The sequence below is a fragment of the Orcinus orca genome, chromosome 9 (genome assembly GCF_937001465.1).
Source record: "Orcinus orca chromosome 9, mOrcOrc1.1, whole genome shotgun sequence".
NCBI lineage: Eukaryota > Metazoa > Chordata > Mammalia > Artiodactyla > Delphinidae > Orcinus > Orcinus orca.
In genome coordinates this window covers 45,646,367-45,670,141 of record NC_064567.1, presented here as the reverse complement: position 1 = coordinate 45,670,141, position 23,775 = coordinate 45,646,367, and the positions used below count along the sequence as shown (strand labels likewise).

Here is a 23,775-nt window from a genome sequence, read left to right as displayed (position 1 = left end):
AGTGACTGAGCTAAAAGCAATATGGAAAAACCCAACATGCTAATGATCTCTAGGAGACAAACAGTGCTGCCCAGTGCCCTTCTGAGGAGGGTGTAGATTGCAAGAAGTTCTTAACAAATTTGCTAGTTTGAATTGAGGGCTTGAATATGGGAAATGCAAAATAAAAGAGTTATCACAGGTGAGATGTGAACATACATAAAGATCAGAGCATAAGTAATGGGCGTCTAAAGATAAGAAAATTGTTACAATCTTTGTAAGATGGACAATTTAAAATAAAATTTTTAAAGTAACAATAATTACTAGGAATCCTAAGTTAGAAGTAAAGAATTTTTGTTTAAAAATGATTCAAAAGTATGACAAAAACCAAAAAAAGGTATCCAAAGATCATTCTTTTTCTGAACTGTCATTAACAAACTCTTTTACTAATTCACATGCCATATATATATATATACATACATAATACACACATGCACATATAATTAAATGATAAATTTATAGTTTTATAAGACATATATATCACATTAAACTTACCATCTTAATAAAACTACAGCAATTTCCTTGAAAACCCAACAAAACAATTACCTTACATATTTGTATGTCTTTGCAACTACTATTTGAATACTCATTTAATTACAACTTTTAACCAAAGAAACTAACTTCTGTTCCCTCTCAGGCACAGAGAAAACTGGAAAGGAAGCAAAGGAGCACTGTCTGCCATTCTCAGGTACCTAGCAGCAGACCACAGCTCTACAAGGATGCCTGCTTGTGTACCACCAGCTCACATGCCACATTCATTCATTCTGCATGTTGATGATATAAAATAATACAGTCACTGCTGATATCAAAAAGATTGTCAGACAGATGATATTATGAAATTTATATAGACAGTGGAAATAGAGTAACTAGTTTTTAACATTTTTTGAAATTCTTAAGAGCAAATACTTTTAAAAGATATAATTATAACTCAGTGTAGTTGGACATACAAATTTCTTACGCTTTTATGTTATTAAATAATTACTAATGTAAGCTTAAACAAGACTAGTAAAAGATTTAGGGAGTCCAGATTAATATGGTTTTCTATGAATAAACAAATCCAGGTCTTACAAAAGTTAGAATATTAGCTAACATGATTTTTTACCCTGTTAAAAACAGAGAAAACTTATTATTGTTTTCAAATCAAAATTGTCAAACCGGTAGATTCAAAGTGTATGGAATTAAATCTTTCTTTTCTTGAATTCTATTTATATGAAAGAGGATTAGCTTCCTAAGTCAATCAAAATAGAAGCTCATTTACTTTTAAAGGGCTTTATAATTTATAAGGTTTCTTGGAGATAGGCAAAGACACACCAATCTATTTGTTTAGAAATTATTTATGCCCTAGATTTGTCAGAGTTCTCCAGAGAAACAGAGCCAATAGGATGTGGACCTATACGGAGATTTATTATATGGAACTGGCTCACACAATTATGGAAGCTGCAAGTACCAATCTGCAGTGTGGGGCAGCGGGCTGGAAACCCAGGAGAGCTGATGGTACAGACGAAGTCGGCAGACAGTCTGCTGGCAAACTCCCTCTTGCTCAGGGAGGCCAGTCTTTTGGTCTATTCAGGTCTTCAACTGATTGGATGAGGCCTACCCACATTATGATGGGCAGTCCAGATTTAAATATTAATCTCATTCCAAAGCACCCTCCAAGACAACAGAAAATTAACCATTACATACCCATACAATGAGAAAATCTTATCAAACTCTCAGGAAAGCTAGGTAATTATAGAGGGATATAGAGCTGAACTTCTACTTTATGATATGCTATTTTTCCATACTTGTTCAGTCCATCTGTAAGTTGAGCTAGGGGTTCAGCTTTCAGATTTATTGACACCTTGCTGTTGGGTCACAAAGCTTTCCCTCAAATCTTGACATTGCTCATTTGTATTTGTATGTTCTTCTGTAGAACTTCCCTATTTCTTTTACTAGAGAATGGAGGAATAGTCTTGTACTTAGAACCCTTTCAATTTCTTAGGATGTCATGAAGCTAAGGACAAGCCAGAAGCAATCATTCTTATTCCATCTGCATTCCCAAGACACATATTTAGATACATTTATACAACTGCTATACAATTAGAGTTCTTTATTTTTCAAGTCATAAAAAAAGTTTCAATTTTTTCTTTTTTCTTTGCCAACGTTTCCCTCCCATCTGATAGCAGATGTGTCTGAGTTAGATATAACCTATGGTGTTCACAAATAACAAATTCCTGTGGCTAATCTCCGGTAATTACCAACAACAACCAAAAGAAGCTGTCTGATGGGACTTCTGAGATGCTGGTGCGAGTAGCCGAATAAATTTGAAAAGAACACAATTGGGAGGTTCACACTTTCTGATTTCAGAACTTATTACAAAGCAGCAAGACAATGTGGTCCTGGCGTAAAGAAAAACATACAGATCAATGAATTGAGAGTCTAGAAGCAAACCCTTGTGTTTATAGTCAATTGATTTTCAACAAAGGTAATTCAGGGGGGAAAGAACAGGCTTTTCAACAAATGGTGCTGGGACAACTATGTATCAACATACAAAAGAGTGTAGTTGGACTCTTCTCATATCATATACAAAAATTACCTCAAAATGGTCATAGACCTAAACATGAGGGTTAACACTATAAAATTCTTAGAAATATAGGGGAGTGTCTTCATTACCTTGGGTTAGACAAAGCCTACTAAAATGTGACATTGAAAGCACAAGTGAAAAAGAAAAAAAGTAGATAAACTGAACTTTATCAAAATTAAGAACTTTTGGGCTTACCTGGTGGCGCAGTGGTTGAGAGTCCGCCTGCCGATGCAGGGGACACGGGTTCGTGCCCCGGTCCGGGAAGATCCCACATGCCGCGGAGTGGCTGGGCCCGTGAGCCATGGCCGCTGAGCCTGCGCGTCCGGAGCCTGTGCTCCGCAACGGAAGAGGCCACAACAGTGAGAGGTCCACGTACCGCAAAAAAAAAAAAAAATTAAGAACTTTTGTGCTTCAAAGGGCATCATCAAGAAAGTGAAAAGAAAACACACAGAGTGGGAGAAAGCAAAAATCACGCAGTAGGTGAAACACTGAGCCTTGGATTTTGCCTTTGGGCAAGTTGATTGCCTGAAAACTACCAAGGAGAACAGTTTGCCCCAGAGGAGCAGAAGGGAATTTCAGTTATTTCTTGCTCTAGTTCAGGTCCCTATCATCGGCAGCCTCTTAACTGGATGCCCCCATCCATCTGCCACATGGGTGCCAAAATTATCATAACAAAACACAGATGTTTGCCATCCCTCTGTTTAGCAGCCTGGATGGACTCTATATTGCCAGTAGAATTAAATCCAAATGACTTATAAAAATGGCATTCAAGGCTCTTCACAATCTAGCCCCTATGAACTCGGGCAGCTACATCTCCACCAGAACTCCAGCCCCATCTCTGCCCTTCCCTGGATGCCATCACCTGAGCTCCTCTTTCTATCACAGTTCCCTCTACCTGGATGCTCTCTCCTTCTCTGCAAGGAAAACCTCCACTCAGCCTTCAAATGTTACCTCTTCCGTGAAGCCTCCCCTGATTTGCTCATCAAAGCAAGTCACTTCCTTACTTGTGTTCCCAAAGCACTTCGTACTTACTTCCACGCCATTACTTAGCACTTACCACATCGTATGGCAATTATGTGGCTGCTTTGCTCTCACCCTGAGGCCAGGGGCAGTGACTGTGTTGTCTCTGTACCCTCTAGTGCCTATCTTCTGATTTGGCTCCGAGAAGCTTCTCAATTCGTATTTGGTCAATGAATGTGTCATCCATCACAGGGACATTGATCAGTGAGCGTTTTTCAGTGTCTGTACTAACACTGCAGGTGAAAAAAAAAAAAAAAGAGTTTATAGTCTGGCGAAGGTTAAAAGAAGTAAATATGAATAGCATAAACTATACAGCAAGCTAGAAGCCATAAGAGAATTATGAAGCAAATATTACGGGGGTCAGGTAAGGGAGAATGAATCCTAGAGAAAATTCTAAAGATTTCTACAGTTAGCGATGGGGGCCAGGTGATGGTAGGGAAGGGGCAGCCGAGGAGCTGTTTACAAATTGGACACAAGCCAATGTTGACAATTTCAATAACTTTCAGTGTCATACGCTATTGCTGAAATTAAAAGTCAGGGGTATTAGGGATTTTATAAAAGGGTTTCCCTCTCTGGGAACTCCCTCCACTTATACAGACAATATAACGGGAGTGCGTCCTTTGGCTGTCAAGGTGACCTTCCACTTGTTGGGGAAGAGTTGTTCTCACGGAGACTCCTGAGTCTGTCCACACTGCAGCAGAGGCTCCCTTATTGTCCCCAAAACTTTCAGCTTTGGTTAGTGGCAAAGCCTGGAACTTCTGGACCACTGTCCCCACCTTGATCTGATATTTCTATGACTACACTGGCCTGAGTGGAGGAAGGAGCAAAGAAAGCTTCACTCCTACAGCTCCACCACCACTAGACTTTTGGGCTGAAACACCTCAAGCTTTTGTTGACTGAAATAAGGACGCACAGCATAAAAGTTGTGAGTCAAGTTTTATTTGGGGACCTTACGGAGGACTATAGCCTCAGAGACAGCCTCGCAGGTAGCTCTGAGGAACTGCTCTGAAGAAGTAAGGGAGGAACCAGGACGTATATGAATTTCTTTGGGCTGGAAAAAAACATGTAGTTGAACATCAAAAGATTACTGCAAATCACAAAGAACAGACATCTCAAGTTAATGATGTTAGTGCTTTTCTATATATGGGAATATGCAATAATCTAGGGTCATTTGAAATTTGTCCTTAGAGATGCATCTTAACTATCTAGGGGCCAGCACAGAATGCAGAATGCTTCCTGTTTTTCTCCATCCTGAATTCCTCTCAGGAATACAATAATAGTAGGAGACTTTAACACCCCACTCACATCAATGGACAGATCCTCTATACAGAAAATCAACAAGGCAACAGATCCTAAATGATACAATAGAACAGTTAGACTTAATTGATATTTTCAGAACATTACATCCAAAAAAACCAGAATACACATTCTTTTCAAGTGCACATGAAACATTCTCTAGGATTGACCGCAAAACAAACCTCAACAAATTTAAGAGTATGGAAATGATTTCAAGCATCTTCTCTGACCACAACAACATGAAACGAGAAATCAACCACAGAAAAAGAAATGAGAAAAAAACTATTACATGGAGACTAAACAACATGCTACTAAAAAAAAATGGGTCAATGAGGAAATCAAAAAGATAATTAAAAAATACCTTGAGACAAATGACAATGAAAACACAACCATACAAAATCTATGGGATGCAGCAAAAGCAGTTGGAGGGAAGTTCACAGTGAATTCCCCTCAGGTGCACTGTCACTGGGCAACTCCAGTGGCTAATGGCTTTATCCTTGTAGAACTGGAATAGCAGGCAACATATTTTTCTTTACAGTCTGGTAGTGAGAGACTGAATATACAAATGGACAATGGCCAGACCATATATAAAACAGAACTCTGACCCACAGTCTGGAGCAACCAGCCCAGGAAGCCAACCTACTATCTGCAAGTCAGACTTCTATCTCTAACAACTAGTCCAGGAAGTGAAACAATAACTCCTGTAACAATCGGTCCCAAATGGCCAGGACTTTATTAATATCTGATAGCCTCCCTAATATTTGTTGCAGCTTCCAACTTGGGATCAACTGGAGAAAGCACATATGCTCCCCTGACCAATCACATAGGATGCCATGCTTCTGGTTAGCCTGCCTTCAGCTTCCCATGTCAACAGCCTCCAATCAGGGCACACCTGCAGGGTTCCTCTTTGTCCAGTACAAAGCTTTCCCACTCCTCTGCCTGCCTTTGGGTGTCTGCCAAAACCTAAGTGATGTTGGCTGACTCTTGCTATAGCAAGCCCTGAATAAACAGCTTTTGCTTGATCTCAATCGGTTGGTATTTCTTTCCACAGTAGAAGAGGGTTTTTAAAACCAGATGCTAAATATTATTCCCAGAATCAAAGTGGGGAAAATGGTAAATGACTTATAAGAGTTCTCTCATGGGATAACCAGCTTTCGCCTCACTTTTTTCTCAGATTTAACCACCTTGTCAATTCCCTAGGCTGTGTAGGGAAGCATACACAGGCTGATCTCGCCCTGGTATCTCTTCCTCCACCCTGAACAGCACAGTGGAGCGTGGTAATCCACAGGAATCCCTTTCCCCAAGTATGAGTCTAGTTTAGAATCATATCACCAAGGAGCTCCAACAGAGGAGCATGGGGTAGGCACTGGCCCCCCACCCAGGGCAAGGTGAGGTCACAGCTCCTCCTGTTGCCTATAATCTTCCTGCCCCTGAGGGTGACTCTTGGACGGAAGCCCACAGCTCGCATGATAAACAAAGCTCATAGACAGTACACTGGGGAGCCACATCAAGGAAGAAGAATATTTTCCTACAGCAGCATGATTGGAAAAGAATGTCCTCTTCCTTCTATATGACCTCGCTGGGAAGTTTTACTTGCACCGCCCCTCCTCCACTGCCCGGCCTGCCCTGGGTCCTCTTGCCCACAACGGTGTCCTGCTGTTTCCCCCTCCCACAAGCCGAGCCCCCTCACTCTGGGCGTCCTCACTAAAAGACGCGGAAAATTAGAAGATTTCTCAGTTGTTTTTCATTTCTAGTTTATATTCTGAGGCTCAGCTGTGTCTTCCTACCAGGCTGGATTAAGAAGAAAGGCAGTTGATAAGGTTTGCTCTCCCTGTATCCAGAGCAAACCCCAGGGACTGGGGTGTGAGGAAGACGAAGGGGAGTTTTTCTTGTCAACCTTGGGTATGAACATACATTTTTTTTTTTTTTTCGGTACGCGGGCCTCTCACTGCTGTGGCCTCTCCCGTTGCGGAGCACAGGCTCCGGACGCGTAGGCTCAGCGGCCATGGCTCACGGGCCCAGCCGCTCCGCGGCATGTGGGATCTTCCCGGACCAGGGCACGAACCCGTGTCCCCTGCATCAGCAGGCGGACTCCCAACCACTGCGCCACCAGGGAAGCCCTGAACATACAATTTAAATGAACTAAATATTCCTGCTTTAAATTTTTTTTTAAATGTGGTAAAATACACATAAAATTTCCATCTTAACCATTTTAAGCGTACAGTTCAGTGGTGTTAAATACATTCACATCGTTGTGCAAACAATGTCTAGAACTCTTTTCATGTTTTTTTTAGACATTCTTTTTTAATATTCTTTTCCATTATGGTTTATCACAGGATATTGAATAGAGTTCCCTGTACTATTGTTGTTTATCCATCTTATATATAATAGTTTATATCTGCTAATCCCAAATTCCCGGTCCTTCCCTCCCCCAAACTCCTCCCCCTTGACAACCATAAGTCTGTCCCCTATGTCTATGAGTCTGTTTCTGTTTCATAGATAGGTTCATTTGTGCCATATTTTAGATTCCACCTATAAGTGATATCATATGGTATTTGTCTTTCTCTTTCTGACTTACTTAGTATGATAATCTCTAGTTGCATCCATGTTGCTGCAAATGGCATTATTTCATTCTTTTTTATGGCTGAGTAGTATTCCACTGCATATATGTACCACCTCTTTATCCACTCATCTGTCAATGGACATTTAGGTGTTCCCATATTTTGGCTATTGTGAATAGCACTGCTACGAACATAGGGGAACAATCCAGTGGGATTGCTGGATCATATGGTAACTCTATTTTTAGTTTTCTGAGGAACCTCCACACTGTTTTCCATAGTGGCTGCACCAATTTACATTCCCACCAACAGTGTAGGAGGGTTCCCTTTTCTCCACACCCTCTCTAGTGTTTGTTATTTGTAGACTTTTTAATGATGGCCATTCTGACTGGTGTGAGGTGGTACCTCATTATAGTTTTGATGTGCATTTCTCTAATAATTAGTGATGTTGAGCATCTTTTCATGTGCCTACTGGCCATCTGTATGTCTTCTTTGGAGAAATGTCTGTTTAGGTCTTCTGCCCATTTTTCGATTTGGTTGTTTGTTTTTTTGTTGTTGAGTTGCATGAACTGTTTGTATATTTTGGAGATGAAGCCCTCGTCTGTCACATCATTTGCAAATATTTTCTCCCATTCTGTAGGTTGTTTTTTCATTTTTTTATGGTTTCCTTTGCCGTGCAAAAGGTTGTAAGTTTGACTAGGTCCCATTTATTTTTGTTTTTATTGCTATTGCAGTGGGAGACTGACCTAAGAAAATATTGGTATGATTTATGTCAGAGAACGTTTTGCGTATGTTCTCTTCTAGGAGTAGAACTCTCTTCATCCTGAAAAACTGAAACCCGGTACTCAGGGTTAAACAACTCCCCATTCCCCCCACCCCTGCCCCTAGCAACCACCCTTCTACTTTCTGTCCCTGTGATTTTGACTACCCTAAGTACCACATATAAGTGGAGTGTCAAACAGTATTTGTCTTTTTGAGACTGGCCTATTTCACTCAGCATCATGTCCTAGAGGTTCATCCATGTTGTAGCACGTGTCAGAATTTCCTGCCTTTTTAAGGCTGAAAAATAGTCCGTTTTATGTATTTACCACATTTGGTTTATCCATTCATCTGCCAATGGACACTAGGGTCGTTTCAGCCTTTTGGCTATCGTGAATAATGCTGTTATGAATATGCATGTTATTTTCTTTATTCCTTTGTTCTTGACTCTGGCCAGAGATAATGATAGTACCTCAAGCAGTGTTATTAGGATGAAAATAATCAATGTTCAGTTTATAAACTTATTATATTGTTTTACTTCTGAAATACACTTTAAAGGAAATTCTGAGGAGAACAGATCCGCAAGTTTATGCCAAACAATAGATTTTGAAAGAAAACAGAACAGAGCTTCTCAGCTCTGGCTGCACTGAGGAAATTTGAAAGAGCGCCTATGCCCAGATCCTAGGCCCCGGAGAGTCTGAAAGAATTGATCTGGGCTTGTTAGCGTCACCTGAGAGCTTTTACATGGCACAATGCCCAGGCTCTACTCGAGACCCATTAAATTAGAGCTTCTGGGGGTGGGGCCCAGGCACTGATGTACTTTAAAGCTTCCCCAGGTGAGTTTATGGCTAGCTGGGACTAAGAACCACTGGCACAGCCCACACCTTCACCCCTAGAGGGACTAAAGATGGGCCACTTGGACTGGAATGGAGTAGGGAGAGGGCTGGGGCATGAGCTTATAGAAAAAGGGACACCTGGGTGGGATTCAGGTAGAGGGAGGCCATCCCCTGAACCTATTCACATCTGTGTAAGTGTCCTTTCATTAAACTCTCCTCAATTACCTTGTCTGAGTGAGTCACCTTTTCCTGCTAGATTCTGACTGATATACTTGCCCTCACCTTGACAAGGTTGCAAAAATCACTGAAGGGGCTTCCCTGGTGGTGCAGTGGTTGAGAGTCCGCCTGCCGATGCAGGTGACATGGGTTCGTGCCCCGGTCCGGGAAGATCCCACATGCTGTGGAGCGGCTGGGCCTGTGAGCCATGGCCGCTGAGCCTGCGCGTCTGGAGCCTGTGCTCCACAATGGGAGAGGCCACAGCAGTAAGAGGCCCGCGTACCGCAAAAAAAAAAAAAAAAAAAATCACTGAAGGTCAGTTTGCCATGCACAGATGCTCTAAGGCTACATCTGGAAAAGACCTGGATCAGGAAAGCTGTTAAGAGCCGAGCATGTTGAGAGACAGCTACTCCAGCGCACCCCCTCCCCGAGCCTCTCTCACACTCTCATCTCTGCTGCTTCTGACTCTGCTCTCTCCTTGCTGCCCCCAAATCTGCAGCCCCAATGCCAGCAGAGGGCACCTGGTCAGCCTCCGTCTCAGGTCCTGGCCGACCTGGTGCAGTGGCTGCCCCCCCCAACCCCACCCAGAGCAGCGCCTCGAGGTCCGCTGGGCAGAGGACTACAGGCAGGGCAGTGCCATCTAGGAGGGAGCACAAGACCAAACTGTGACTGACATTTCCGGGACACAGAGCCATCACTACCCGTTAGCCTGATGGATTTCACACATTATTTTCTTTTTACTTTTTTGCGGATTAATAAATTACACAAAGTGCATAAAACTGGATGCAGATGAATACATTTTTACATATGTGTACACCTGTGTAACCACCACTCAGAAGATAACAAAATTTCCAGCGCCCCAGGAGGCTCTCTTACACCCCTCCCAGTCAGCCTGCCCCCACAAGGGCAAACGCTATTTTGCCTTCTTTCACTAGAGATTAATTTTGCTTATTCTTGAACTCCATGTCAATGAAATCACACCCTATGTACTCTTTCGGGTCTGGCTTCTCTTGCTCAATATTACATCTGTGAGATTCAGCCATATTAGTGCATGAAGCAGGAGTGTGTACTTTTCATTGCTGTGTGGAATTTCATTCACAAATACGTCACAATTTATTTATCCATCCTACTCTTTTTTTTTTTTTTTGCTATACGCGGGCCTCCCACCGCCGTGGCCCCTCCCATTGCGGAGCACAGGCTCTGGACGCGCAGGCCCAGCGGCCATGGTTCACGGGCCCAGCCGCTCCGCGGCACGTGGGATCCTCCCGGACCGGGCTACGAACCCGTGTCCCCTGCATCGGCAGGCGGACTCCCAACCACTGCGCCACCAGGGAAGCCCTATCCAACCTACTCTTAATAGACATTTGGGTTGTTAACAGATTGGGGACTATCATGTATAAAGCTGCTATGAACATTTTCCAATGCATCGTTTGGTGAACATAAGCACTCATTTCTCTTGGGAATATACCCAGGAGTGGAACTGCTGGGTCATAGGGTAGACATAGAAGATGCTGCCAATTTTCCAGAACGACTGTACCAACTTACACTCCCACCAGCAATATCTGAAAGTTCTAGTTGCACCACACTCTCATTAATACTTGATATTATCAGCTGTCCTAATTTTAGCCATTCTGGGAAGGGTATGGTTATACATCATTGCGGTTTTAATTCGCATATTTAGTATACTATTAAAGAAACTAGTGAATTTATAAAACAGAGATATCAAGGAGTTTTTTATGTTGTTGCCACTGTCAGGGAGGAAGAAATTGTCGTCTATCCTTTTAGGTTCTTCTGGATGGTCTAAGAATTAAACTGACATGTGACAGATTAACAGGAGAAAATCAAACAGAAGTTTAATAACATCTATATGTTGGGGCCCAGGGAAGCTCACCCCAAAATATGCAGCAATGACATACTGATTATTTTGAATTAAAGTTACTTAATAAACAGTCATTACAAGAGGGACACTCTGACCCTCCTTTCTGTCTCCCTGAAAGCAGGAAATAAATCTCCCATGTGAAAGGTGCACCCCTGCATCTGGAGGTAGAAGGACACCCTTATCCCCAGAGGTGGGGGAATTACAGGCCTAGAAGCCTCTGGAAACAAACCTTCTTACTTCTTTAATTTACTACCCCAAGCCCACATTCTGTTTTGATTCTTCACTAATTGGGCACCCCAAACCCAAGTTTCTTTGTCCTGTCAATTCGTCACAAATTTATTGTCTCTTTGTCTAAAAAGTATAAAAGCTGCCTGCTTCGGCCGCTTCTTAGGTCCCATTTCCACGAGACCTCTGTGTGCACGAATTAAAATTTGTTGTTTTTTTCTCCTGTTAATCTGTCTTGCATCAATTTTGTTATTAGTCCAGCCACAAGAACTCAAAGAGGGGTAGAGGGGGAAATTTCCCCCTCCCCAACATACACATGGGAGAGACTCAGGAAAACTAACTCTCCAAGATGGCCAAAACCCTCGCCTTAAATACCACCTGTGGTTAAAGACAAAAGGAGATGTTGGCGGGGAGTGGTTTAGAACTTCAGAAAGGAGGAAGGCACTCCATATGAAGATGCAAAAGAAAATGTTTGGTAAATAAACGTGGGCTGGGCCACGCAGGGACAATGGGACACAGAGTGGACTCTGATCTTTATGCTTTTGCAATTCAAGTAAAAAAAAAATGACGGAGGCAGAGTCAAGATGGTGGTGGGGGAAGACACCGAGTTAGCGTCTCTCCACAACTAGGGCTCCTGCCGGCCACTGGGCAGGGTCTCTGATGCCCAAGGAACCTCAGAGTGAACTGGTAGGACGTAGCGGGACTGAGGGGGGGAGGAGAAGTGGAGGCCAGACAGGATCGTCGCCCCTGAGGCCGGGGAGATCAGGAGAGGCAGGCAGGAGGGACTCTCCAGGAAGAGTGGGAGAGAAGCGGAGGGCGATTGCCTGGCCCACTCTGGCCGGGGAGCCTGCTGAGCTCCCAGGCCAGTACCCCGCCCTCCAAAGCCCGATCCAGGCCGCATGGGTCCTGGGGGCACAGGAGGGAGGCCGGGGAGATCAGGAGAGGCAAGTGGGAGGAGCCATCCTGGAGGAGCAGGAGAGGCGCGGAGGGCGACTGCCCTGCCCACTTGGGCATGGGGCGCCTGCTGATCTCCTAGGCTGGTTCCCTGCCCTCCAAAACTCCCTCCAGGCCATGTGGGTCCTTGGGGGCATAGGAGGGAGGCTGGGGAGATCAGGAGAGGCAGGCGGGAGGGGCCCTCCCAGACCGGAGGAGAAGGAAAAGAGAGAAGGGCATTTGCCCCGCCCACTCGAGCCCAGGAAGCCTGCTGGGCTCCCAGGTGAGGTCCCCTGCCCTCTGAGACCAGGGGTTGGGGGCACGCCTGGGCCCGTTCTGTTCCTTGAGCCTAAGCCCCACCGTCTGCAGCCTCCAGGGCCTTTTCCAGCCCTGTGGGTCCTGAGCATTGGCCCCATTCACCACCCAAACCTCACCCTTTCTTAGTTCCCGCCCTCCATAGCCAAGGCCTCCCCACCCCCCACCCCTTTTTTTTTCTTCCTTTTTCCTCCTCCTCTTTTTTACTATTGTGGTACTGATGTACCTTCCGGTTGTTGATTCATCTATATTTTTATTTTTATATTCTTCTTAACATATCTGCTGGTTCCCTAGTCTAATTTTATTCCTTACTTTGTTATTGTTTTTTTTTTTTGCCACCCCAGGCGGTTTGCAGGATCTTGGTTCATGAGCCCAGGGTTGGGCCAAAGCTCCTGTGGTGGGAGCTCCGAGTCTGAACCACTGGACTAACAGAGAATCTCACACCCCAGGGAGTATTCATTGGAGTGAGGTTTCACGGAGTTCCTCCTCTCAGCTCCAAGACCAAGCTCTACCCAATAGCCTACAAACTCCACTGTTGGAAGCCTCAGGCCAAACAACCAGTAAGACAGGAACACAATCCCACTCATAGAAAAAAAAGGGGGGACGGCAAAAAAATATGTCACAGATGAAGGAGCACAGTAAAAACCTACAAGAACAAATAAATGAAGAGGAAATAGGCAGTCTACCTGAAAAAGAATTCAGAGTAATGATAGCAAAGATGATCCAGAATCTTGGAAATAGAATGGAGGCACGGACTGAGAAAATACAAGAAATGTTTAACAAAGATCTAGAAGAACTAAAGAATAAACAAACAGAGATGAACAACACAATAACTGAAATAAAAAATACACTAGAAGGAATCAATAACAGAATAAAAGAGGCAGAAGAACAAATAAGTGAGCTGGAAGACAAAATGGTGGAAATAACTGCCAAGGAGCAGAATAAAGAGAAGAGAATGAGAAGAATTGAAGACAATCTCAGAGACCTCTGGGACAACACTAAATGCACCAACATTTGAATTATAGGGGTCTGAGAAAAAGAAAGGGTCTGAGAAAATATTTGAAGAGATTACAGTTGAAAACTTCCCTAATATGGGAAAGGAAATAGTCACCCAAGTCCAGGAAGCACAGAGAGTCCCATACAGGATAAACACTAGGAAAAACACACCAAGACACATATTAATCAATCTAACAAAAATTAAATTCAAAGAAAAAATACTAAAAGCATCAAGGGAAAAACAAAAAATAATATACAAAGGAATCTGCATAAGCTTATCAGCTTATTTTTCAGCAGAAACTCTGCAGGTCAGAAGGGAGTGGCAGGATATACTTAAAGTGATTAAAGAGAAAAACCTACAACCAAGATTCCTCTACTCAGCAAGGATCTCATTCAGATTCAATGGTGAAGTCAAAAGCTTTTCAGACAAGCAAAAGCTAAGAGAATTCAGTACCACCAAACCAGCTATACAACAAATGCTAAAGGAACTTCTCTAAGCAGGAAACACAAGAGAAGAAAAAGACCCACAAAAACAAACCCAAAACAATTAAGAAAATGGTAATGGGAACATACATATTGATAATAACCTTGAATGTAAATGGATTAAATGTCCCAACCAAAAGCCACAGACTGGCTAAATGGATACAAAAACAAGACCCATATATATGCTGTCTACAAGAGACCCACTTCAGACCTAGGGACACATACAGACTGAAAGTGAGGGGATGGAATAACATATTCCATGCAAATGGAAATCAGAAGAAAGCTGGAGTAACAATACTCGTATCAGAAAAGATAGACTTTAACATAAAGACTGTTAGAAGAGATAAGGAGGGACACTACATAATGATCAAGGGATCAATCCAAGAAGAAAATATAACAATTATAATGTTTATGCACCCAACATAGGAGCACCTCAATACATAAGCAAATGCTAACAACCATGAAAGGAGAAACTGACAGGAACACAATAATAGTAGGACTTTAACACCCCACTTACACCAATGGACAGATTGTCCAAACAGAAAATAAATAAGGAAACACAAGCTTTAAATGACACAAGAGACCACATAGATCTAATTGATATTCATAGAATATTCCACCCAAAAGTGGCAGAATACATTTTCTTCTAAAATGCACATGGAACATTCTCCAGGATAGATCACATCTTGGGTCACAAATCAAGCCTCAGAAAATTTAAGAAAATTGAAATCATATCAAGCATCTTTTCTGACTACAACGCTATAAGACTGGAAATCAATTACAGGAAAAAAACTATAAAAAAACACAAATACGTGGAGGCTAAACAGTGTGCTACTAAATAGCCAAGAGATCACTGAACAAATCAAAGAAGATATTTTAAAAATACATAGAAACAAATGACAACGAAAACACGACAATCCAAAACCTATGGGATGCAGCAAAAGCAGTTCTAAGAGGGAAGTTTATAGCAGTACAATCCTATCTCAAGAAACAAGAAAGATCTCAAATAAACAATCTAACCCTACACTTAAAACAACTAGAGAAAGAAGAACAAAGAAAACCCAAAGTCAGTGGAAGGAAAGAAATCATAAAGATCAGAGCAGAAATAAATGAAATAGAAATGAAGAAAACAATAGCAAAGATCAATAAAACTAAAAGCTGGTTCTTTGAGAAGATAAACAAAATTGATAAACCCTTAGCCAGACTCATCAAGAAAAAAAGGGAGAGGACGCAAATCAATAAAATAGAAATGAGAAAGGAGAAATCACAACTGACACCGCAGAAATACAAAGGATTATAAGAGACTACGACAAACAACTGTATGCCAATAAAATTAACAACCACAAAGAAATGGACAAATTCTTGGAAAGGTACAATTTTCCAAGACTGAACCAGGAAGAATTAGAAAATATAAACAGACCTATCACAAGTAATGAAATTGAAATTTTAATTAAAAATCTTCCAACAGGGCTTCCCTGGTGGCTCAGTGGTTGGGAGTCCCCCTGCCAATGCATGGGACGTGGGTTTGTGCCCCGGTCCAGGAGGATCCCGCATGCCACGGAGCGGCTGGGCCCGTAAGCCATGGCCACTGAGCCTGCGTGGCCGGAGCCTGTGTTCCGCAGCAGGAGAGGCCTCAACAGTGAGAGGCCAGTGTACTGCAAAAAAAAAAAAAAAAACTTCCAACAAACAGAAGTCCAGGACCAGATGGCTTCACAGGCAAATTCTATCAAACATTTAGGGAAGAGCTAACACCGATCCTTCTTAAACTCTTCCAAAAAAATTGCAGAGGGAGAAACACTCCCAAATTCATTCTATGAAGCCACCATCACCCTTATACGAAAACCAGGAAAAGATGTCACAAAAAAAGAAAATTATAGACCAATATCACTGATGAGCATAGATGCAAAAATCCTGAACAAAATACTAGCACACAGAATCCAACAGCACACTGAAAGGATAATACACCATGATCAAGTGGGATTTATCCCAGGGATGCAAAGATTCTTCAATATACACAAATCAATCAATGTGATACACCATATTAACAAATTAAGGAATAGAAACCAGATGATCATCTCAATAGATGCAGAAAAAGCTTTTGACAAAATTCAACACCCATTTATGATAAAAACCCTCTAGAAAATGGGCATAGAGGGAACCTACCTCAACATAATAAAGGCCATATATGACAAACCCCCAGTAAGCATCATGCTCAATGGTGAAAAACTGAAAGCATTTCCACTAAGATCAGGAAGGATCTTAGTGGAGGATGTCCACTCTCGCCACTCATAGGCAGCATAGTTTTGGAAGTCCTAGCCATGGCAATCAGAGAAGAAAAAGAAATAAAAGGAATACAAATTGGAAAAGAAGAAGTAAAACTGTCACTGTTTGTCGATGACATGATACTATACATAGAGAATCCTAAAGATGCCACCAGAAAACTACTAGAACTAATCAATGAATTTGGAAAGGTTTCAGGATACAAAATTAATGCACAAAAATCTCTGGCATTCCTATACACCAACAACGAAAATCAGAAAGAGAAATTAAGGAAACACTTCCATTTACCATTGCAATAAAAAGAATAAAATACCTAGGAATAAACCTGCCTAAGGAGGTGAAAGACTTGTACTCAGAAAACAATCAAAGATGACATAAACAGATGGAGAAATATACCATGTTCTTGGATTGGAAGAATCAATATTGTGAAAATGATTATACTACCCAAAACAATCTACAGATTCAATGCAATCTCTATCAAACTATCAATGGCATTCTTCACAGAATTAGAACAAAAAATTTTACAATTTGTTTGGAAACACAAAAGACCCCAAATAGCCAAAGCAATCTTGAGAAAGAAAAACGGAGTTGGAGGAATCAGGCTCCCTGACTTCAAACTATACCACAAAGCTACAGTAATCAAGACAGTATGGTACCGGCACAAAAACAAAAATATAGATCAATGGTACAGGATAGAATGACCAGAGATAAACCCACACACAAAGGCGCACCTAATTTATGACAAAGGAGGCAAGAACATACAATGGAGAAAAGACAGTCTTTTCAATAAATGGTGCTGGGAAAATTGGATAGCTACATGTAAAAGAATGAAATTAGAACACTCCCTAACATCATGCACAAAAATAAACTCCAAATGGATTAAAGACTTAAATGTAATACCAGACACTATAAAACTCTTAGAGGAAAACATAAGAAAAACACTCTTTGACATAAACCACAGCAAGATCTTTTTTTGACCCACCTCCTAGAGTAATGGAAATAAAAACAAAAATAAACAAATGGGACTTAAAAGCTTTTGCACAGCAAAGGAAACCATAAACAAGACCAAAAGATAACCTTCAGAATGGGAGAAAATATTGCAAATGAAACAACAGACAAAGGATTAGTCTCCAAAATATACAAACAGCTCATGGAGCTCAATATCAAAAAAACAATCCAGTTAAAAAATGGGTGGAAGACCTAAATAGACATTTCACCAAGGAAGACATACAGATGGCCAAGAGGCACACGAAAAGCTGCTCAACATCACTAATTATTAGAGAAATGCAAATCAAAACTACAGTGAGGTATCACTTCACACCAGTCAGAATGGCCATTATCAAAAAATCTAGAAACAAGAACAACAACAAAAATCTAGAAACAATAAATGCTGGAAAGGGTGTGGTGAAAAGGGAACCCTCCTGCACTGTTGGTGAGAATGTAAATTGATACAACCACTATGGAAAACAGTATGGAGGTTCCTTAAAACACTACAAATAGAACTACTATATGACCCAGCAATCTCACTACTGGGCATATACCCTGAGAAAAGCATAATTCAAAAAGAGACATGTACCAAAATGTTCATTGCAGCTGTATTTACAATAGCCAGGACATGGAAGTAACCTAAGTGTCCATCAACAGATGAATGGATAAAGCAGATGTGGCACATATATACAATGGAATATTACTCAGCCATAAAAAGAAATGAATTTGAGTTATTTGTAGTGAGGTGGGTAGACCTAGAGTCTGTCATACAGAGTGAAGTAAGTCAGAAAGAGAAAAATAAATACCGTATGCTAACACATATATATGGAATCTTAAAAAAAAAAAAAAAAGTGGTTCTGAAGATCCTAGGAGCAGGACAGGAATAAAGACGCAGACGCAGAGAATGGACTTGAGGACACGGGGAGGGGGAAGGGTAAGCTGGGACGAAGTGAGAGAGTGGCATGGAGATATATACACTACCAAATGTAAAATAGATAGCTAGTGGGAAGCAGCCGCATAGCACAGGGAGATAGGCTCAGTGCTTTGCGATGACCTAGAGGGGTGAGATACGGAGGATGGAAGGGAGGCTCAAGAGGGAGGGGATATGGTGACATGAATATGCAGATGGCTGATTCGCTTTTATGTGCTACAGGAACTAACACAGTATTGTGAAGCAATTATACTCCTATAAAGATCTATTTTTTAAAAATGAGGGGCTTCCCTGGTGGCGCAGTGGTTGAGAGTCTGCCTGCCGATGCAGGGGACACGGGTTCGTGCCCCGGTCCGGGAAGACCCCACATGCCGCGGAGCAGCTGGGCCCGTGAGCCATGGCCGCTGAGCCTGTGCGTCTGGAGCCTGTGCTCCGCGGCGGGAGGGGCCACAACAGTGAGAGGCCCGCGTACCGCAAAAAAAAAAAAAAAAAAAAAATGAGGACCAGGGGAATTAAGCACCCAAAGTCACCAAGATTTTATGAGCAGAGCCAGGCTCAGAACGTAGGACCCCCTTATTGTCACCCAGGGCCTCTGACACAGTCTCTGATGATATGATTCTCACACAACCTCTGATGATCTTTAGTTCTGTCTGGAGGTCTCAAGGCTGAAAGGATAAAAGTCTGTCTGACCTGTGTCCGGGCTGACCCTTCATCACTTGTTGGATTCCTCAGGCGAAGCCGTGTAAATCAAAATGTTTATTTAAAAGTAAGTTATTTCAAATCAGTTTTAATGCTAATTAGTTTAACAATAATTCATACTAATAGTGCATGTGGTGTGGATCATTGGAGCACCCCATAATTAGAAGGACCCTCTGAAGGGTTCCAGGCAACGATTGTGAACCTTTGGGTAGGTATCATTTTCAGAAGCAGTTGAAAACTCTCAAATTTCTCCCCAGGGAAAAAAAGCACGCATTTTCTGACAAATTCCATCTTGCCTAATATTTCACGGGGCATATAGACTCCTTGAAGCCCAGCCCTGAACTTGAGATTGTGTTCTATAGCATGTATCTCCTCCCACAGACATCCTGGACTGGACTTTTCATCTACCTTTGACAGAGATCCAGATACCAAAAACTTTATAATTTTGGACATACATCTCTTTATTTTAAACTTATTTTTATCTAATTAATAGAGATATAAAACAATGATCACGATTCTCTAAGTTTTTGTGTTAGAAAAGGGAATAATAAGGAGAATTGCGTCAAGTAGTCAGTATACATGGGTCCAATGGCAGGGGGGCTTTTGCTGTCATCAGTACCAGGATGACTAAGATCTCCTATCCTAGGCAAAGAGTGAGACGAACAAACCCAACGGATAGCACTTTAAAAAAAATTATTATTTATTTTATTTTTGGCTGCGTTGGGTCTTCGTTGCTGCATGTGGGCTTTCTCTAGTTGCGGTGAGCGGGGGCCACTCCTCGTTGCGGTGCATGGGCTTCTCATTGCAGTGTCTTCTCTTATTGTGCAGCACGGGCTCTAGGGGCACAGGCTCTAGGCTCGTGGGCTTCAGTAGTTGTGGCACGCGGGCTCAGTGTTGTGGCGCATGGGCTTTGTTGCTCCGAGGCATGTGGGATCTTCCCGGACCAGGGCTCGAACCCGTTGTCCCCTGCATTGGTAGGAGGATTCCCAACCACTGCGCCACCAGGGAAGCCCCGTGGATAGCACTTTTTGATCACTTACTTTGTGCCCTGTTCTTGATGTTAACTGCCAATCAAATGGCTCCTGATAATGACCTCGTATAACATTTGTTGTCATCTACTAAGCATTTAAGGTGTGTGAACATCAAAGGTAATTTCATTACAATAAAGTATAGGGAAAAAACATTTTAATTTAATTAGTACAGGGACATATGCATAATCTGTTTTTCCAAGCCTGGTCAGGATGTGGTGAGAGTTACGGGGTCACGGTAGCAGTTACAACTCTTGTCCCTACCTGTTAGTGCAAGGCTTCCCACTTCTTGCAAATTTCTCTCCAAATACTTCTTCTCCATCCCTGGGAATGTTTGTCTCTCAGGGCTGGTTTTGCGGGACACGGTGTCCTACACCACTTTCTCCACCAGGTGGCAGCACTACAGTAGCAGGGACAGCCTTCAATTCACCAAGCCCTCCTCCCAGATTATAAGAATTCCTTTCTCCCCTTTGCATTACTTTTAAAGAGTTCCCAAGGAGACCAAGTTTTACACCATTGTAAAGCAATTACACTCAAATAAAGATGTTAAAAAATAAAAACAGACCAAGTTCTTTTGTTTTTAGAGGATATAGCTTTCTCAGCCCCTGTCTCTCCATACAAATCAGACATTAGTCCCCTGAAAGCCAAATCTGAGTCACAGCCATAGTGCTGTATTCAGAATAGCCTTGCCCCTCTAATAGTGAAGTCTTTGCTGCTGGGTCCTTCCAGTCCCTGGGCTGGTTGAGAGCTTGGGAATAAGACAGATCTCAAATGAGTCCTACCTCTTCCCATCCCTAACTATGAGATTTTGAGCAAATTAATCTCAAAACCTCTGTGTTCTCATCTGTAAAATGGGGACAATGATGGTACCCACTTCATCATGCTGACGTGCAGATTAAGTGAGACTATATCATAGTCCCTGGCACATGGAATGCATTGATCAGTGTTAGCACTTATTATAAACATATATACCTACAAAAAAGATATAAATTATTAACAGGGGTTATTTCTGGTGGTGGGATCGGAGTGGATTTTTAATTTCTTCTTTGTTTTCCAAATTCTTTTCCCTAGGCATGTACTGTTTTTAAAATCAGGAAAAAAAGGCAATTAAAATATGATAGATTGCTAACTCCAGTTCCTGATCATTCCACTGAAACACTGAAATACTTTCTCCACTGCTCAATGAGATCTGGAGGGCTGGGCCTATGTCTTATCTACTTCGGTATATTTAACATTAAATATCTCATCTGATGCCCAGTAGGTAGTCAATACTCATTTCCTGAACAAAATCTCCATGGTAATTGCTTCAGATTTTAATTTCTCAGTGTAACTGGACATCTTTTCCTTCTTCATGAATTCTTTTTTCTTACTTAGGTCCTATTTCAAATCCTTTTACGCATTTAATTGAATCCTCTCCAAATTCTCCCCATCAAAATTCCTCTTAGACTGTTGAGTTGGTTTCAGGCGAGTTTTCAGAAAGCCTTTCACCTGAGCTCCACACAACTCTTACCAGGAAGGGATATGGATGGGGTCACTGAGTTGGGATCAATCTTTTTAGTAGCTAAACAAAGACACAAGGGCTGTTTCCTTCTGCGAGAGCACAAGAATCACAACTAACTGCTGAACAATCATCGACAGGAAGACACTGGAACCCACCAAAAAAGATACCCCACATCCAAAGACAAAGAAAAAACTGCAATGAGATGGTAGGAGGGGCGCAATCACAATAAAATCAAATCCCATAACCACTGTGTGGGTGACTCACAAACTAGAAAACACTTATACCACAGAAGTCCACCCACTGCAGTGAAGGTTCTGAGCCCCATGTCAGGCTTCCCAACCAGGGGGTCCAGCAATGGGAGGAGGAATTCCTAGAGAATCAGATTTTGAAGGCTAGTGGGATTTCATTGCAGGACTTTGACAGGACTGGGGGAACAGACATTTCACTCTTGGAGGACACACACAAAGTAGTGTGCACATCGGGACCCAGGGGAAGGAGCGGTGACCCCATAGGAGACTGAACCAGACATATCTGCTAGTGTTGGAGGGTCTCCTGCACAGGCAGGGGGTGGCTGTGGCTCACCATGGGGACAAGGATACTGGCAGCAGAACTTCTGGGAAGAACTCACTCCTTGGCGTGAGCCCACCCACAGTCTGCCATTAGCCCCACCAAAGAGCCAGGTAGGCTCCAGTGCTGGGTCATCTCAGGCTAAACAACCAACAGGGAGGGAACCCAGCCCCAACCATCAGCAGACAAGCAGATTGAAGTGTTACTGAGCTCTGCCCACAAGAGCAACACCCACTTCTACCCACCACCAGTCTTTCCCATCAGGAAGCTTGCACAAGCCTCTTAGATAGCCTCATCCACCAGAGGGCAGACAGCAGAAGCAAGAAGAACTACAATTCTGCAGCCTGTGGAAGGAAAACCACATTCACAGAAAGACAGACAAAATGAAAAGGCAGAGGACTAGGTACCAGATGAAGGAACAAGACAAAACCCCAGAAAAACAACTAAATGAAGTGGAGATAGGCAACCTTCCAGAAAAAGAATTCAGAATAATGATAGTGAAGATGATCCAGGACCTCGGAAAAAGAATGGAGGCAAAGATCGAGAAGATACAAGAAATGTTTAACAAAGACCTAGAAGAATTAAAGAACAAATACATAGAAGAATTAAAGAACAAACAAACAGATGAATGCTACAATAACTGAAATGAAAAATACACTAGAAGCAATCAATAGCAGAATAACTGAGGCAGAAGAACGGATAAGTGACCTGGAAGACAGAATGGTGGAATTTACTGTCACAAAACAGAATAAAGAAAAAGAATGAAAAGAAATGAAGACAGCCTAAGAGACCTCTGGGACAACATTAAATGCACCAATGTTCACATTACAGGGGTCCCAGAAGGAGAAGAGAGAGAGAAAGGACCTGAGAAAATATTTGAAGAGATTATAGTCAAAAACTTCCCTAACATGGGAAAGGAAATAGCCACCCAAGTCCAGGAAGTGCAGAGAGTCCCAGGCAGGATAAACCCAAGGAGAAACATGCTGAGACACATGGTAATCAAACTGACAAAAATTAAAGACAAAGAAAAATTATTAAAAGCAACAAAGGAAAAATGACAAATAACATACAAGGGAACTCCCATAAGGTTAACAGCTGATTTCTCAGCAGAAACTGTACAAGCCAGAAGGGAGTGGCATGATATATTTAAAGTGATGAAAGGGAAGAACTTACAACCAAGATTATTCTACCCGGCAAGAGTCTCATTCAGATTCCATGGAGAAATCAAAAGCTTTACAGACAAGCAAAAGCTAAGAGAATTCAGCACCACCAAACCAGCTATACAACAAATGCTAAAGGAACTTCTTTAAGTGGGAAACACAAGAGGAGAAAAGGACCTACAAAAACAAACCCAAAACAATTCAGAAAATGGTAATAGGAACATATATATCGATAATTACCTTAAATGTGACTGGATTAAATGCTCTAACCAAAAGACACAGGCTCACTGAATGGATACAAAAAAAAGACCCATATATATGCTGTCTACAAGAGATCCACTTCAGACCTAGGGACACATACAGACTGAAAGTGAGGGGATGGAAAAAGATATTCCATGCAAATGGAAATCAAAAGAAAACTGTAGCAGCAATACTCATATCAGATAAAATAGACTTTAAAATAAAGAATGCTACAAGAGACAAGAAGGACACTACATAATGATCAAG

The 23,775-nt window shown here is 42.1% G+C and overlaps 1 long non-coding RNA gene across 1 annotated transcript in view; it reads right to left on the bottom strand.

The window, feature by feature from the left end:
- LOC117201358 (uncharacterized) overlaps nt 1-23,775 on the bottom strand; it is a 70,934-nt gene that overhangs the window by 15,850 nt on the left and 31,309 nt on the right. Inside the window, exons 3-4 of the long non-coding RNA XR_004483374.2 lie at nt 3,657-3,852; nt 2,795-2,928 (exon numbers count right to left, since the gene is read on the bottom strand). This is a non-coding gene — a long non-coding RNA (uncharacterized LOC117201358). The remainder of the gene's footprint in view (nt 1-2,794; nt 2,929-3,656; nt 3,853-23,775) is intronic.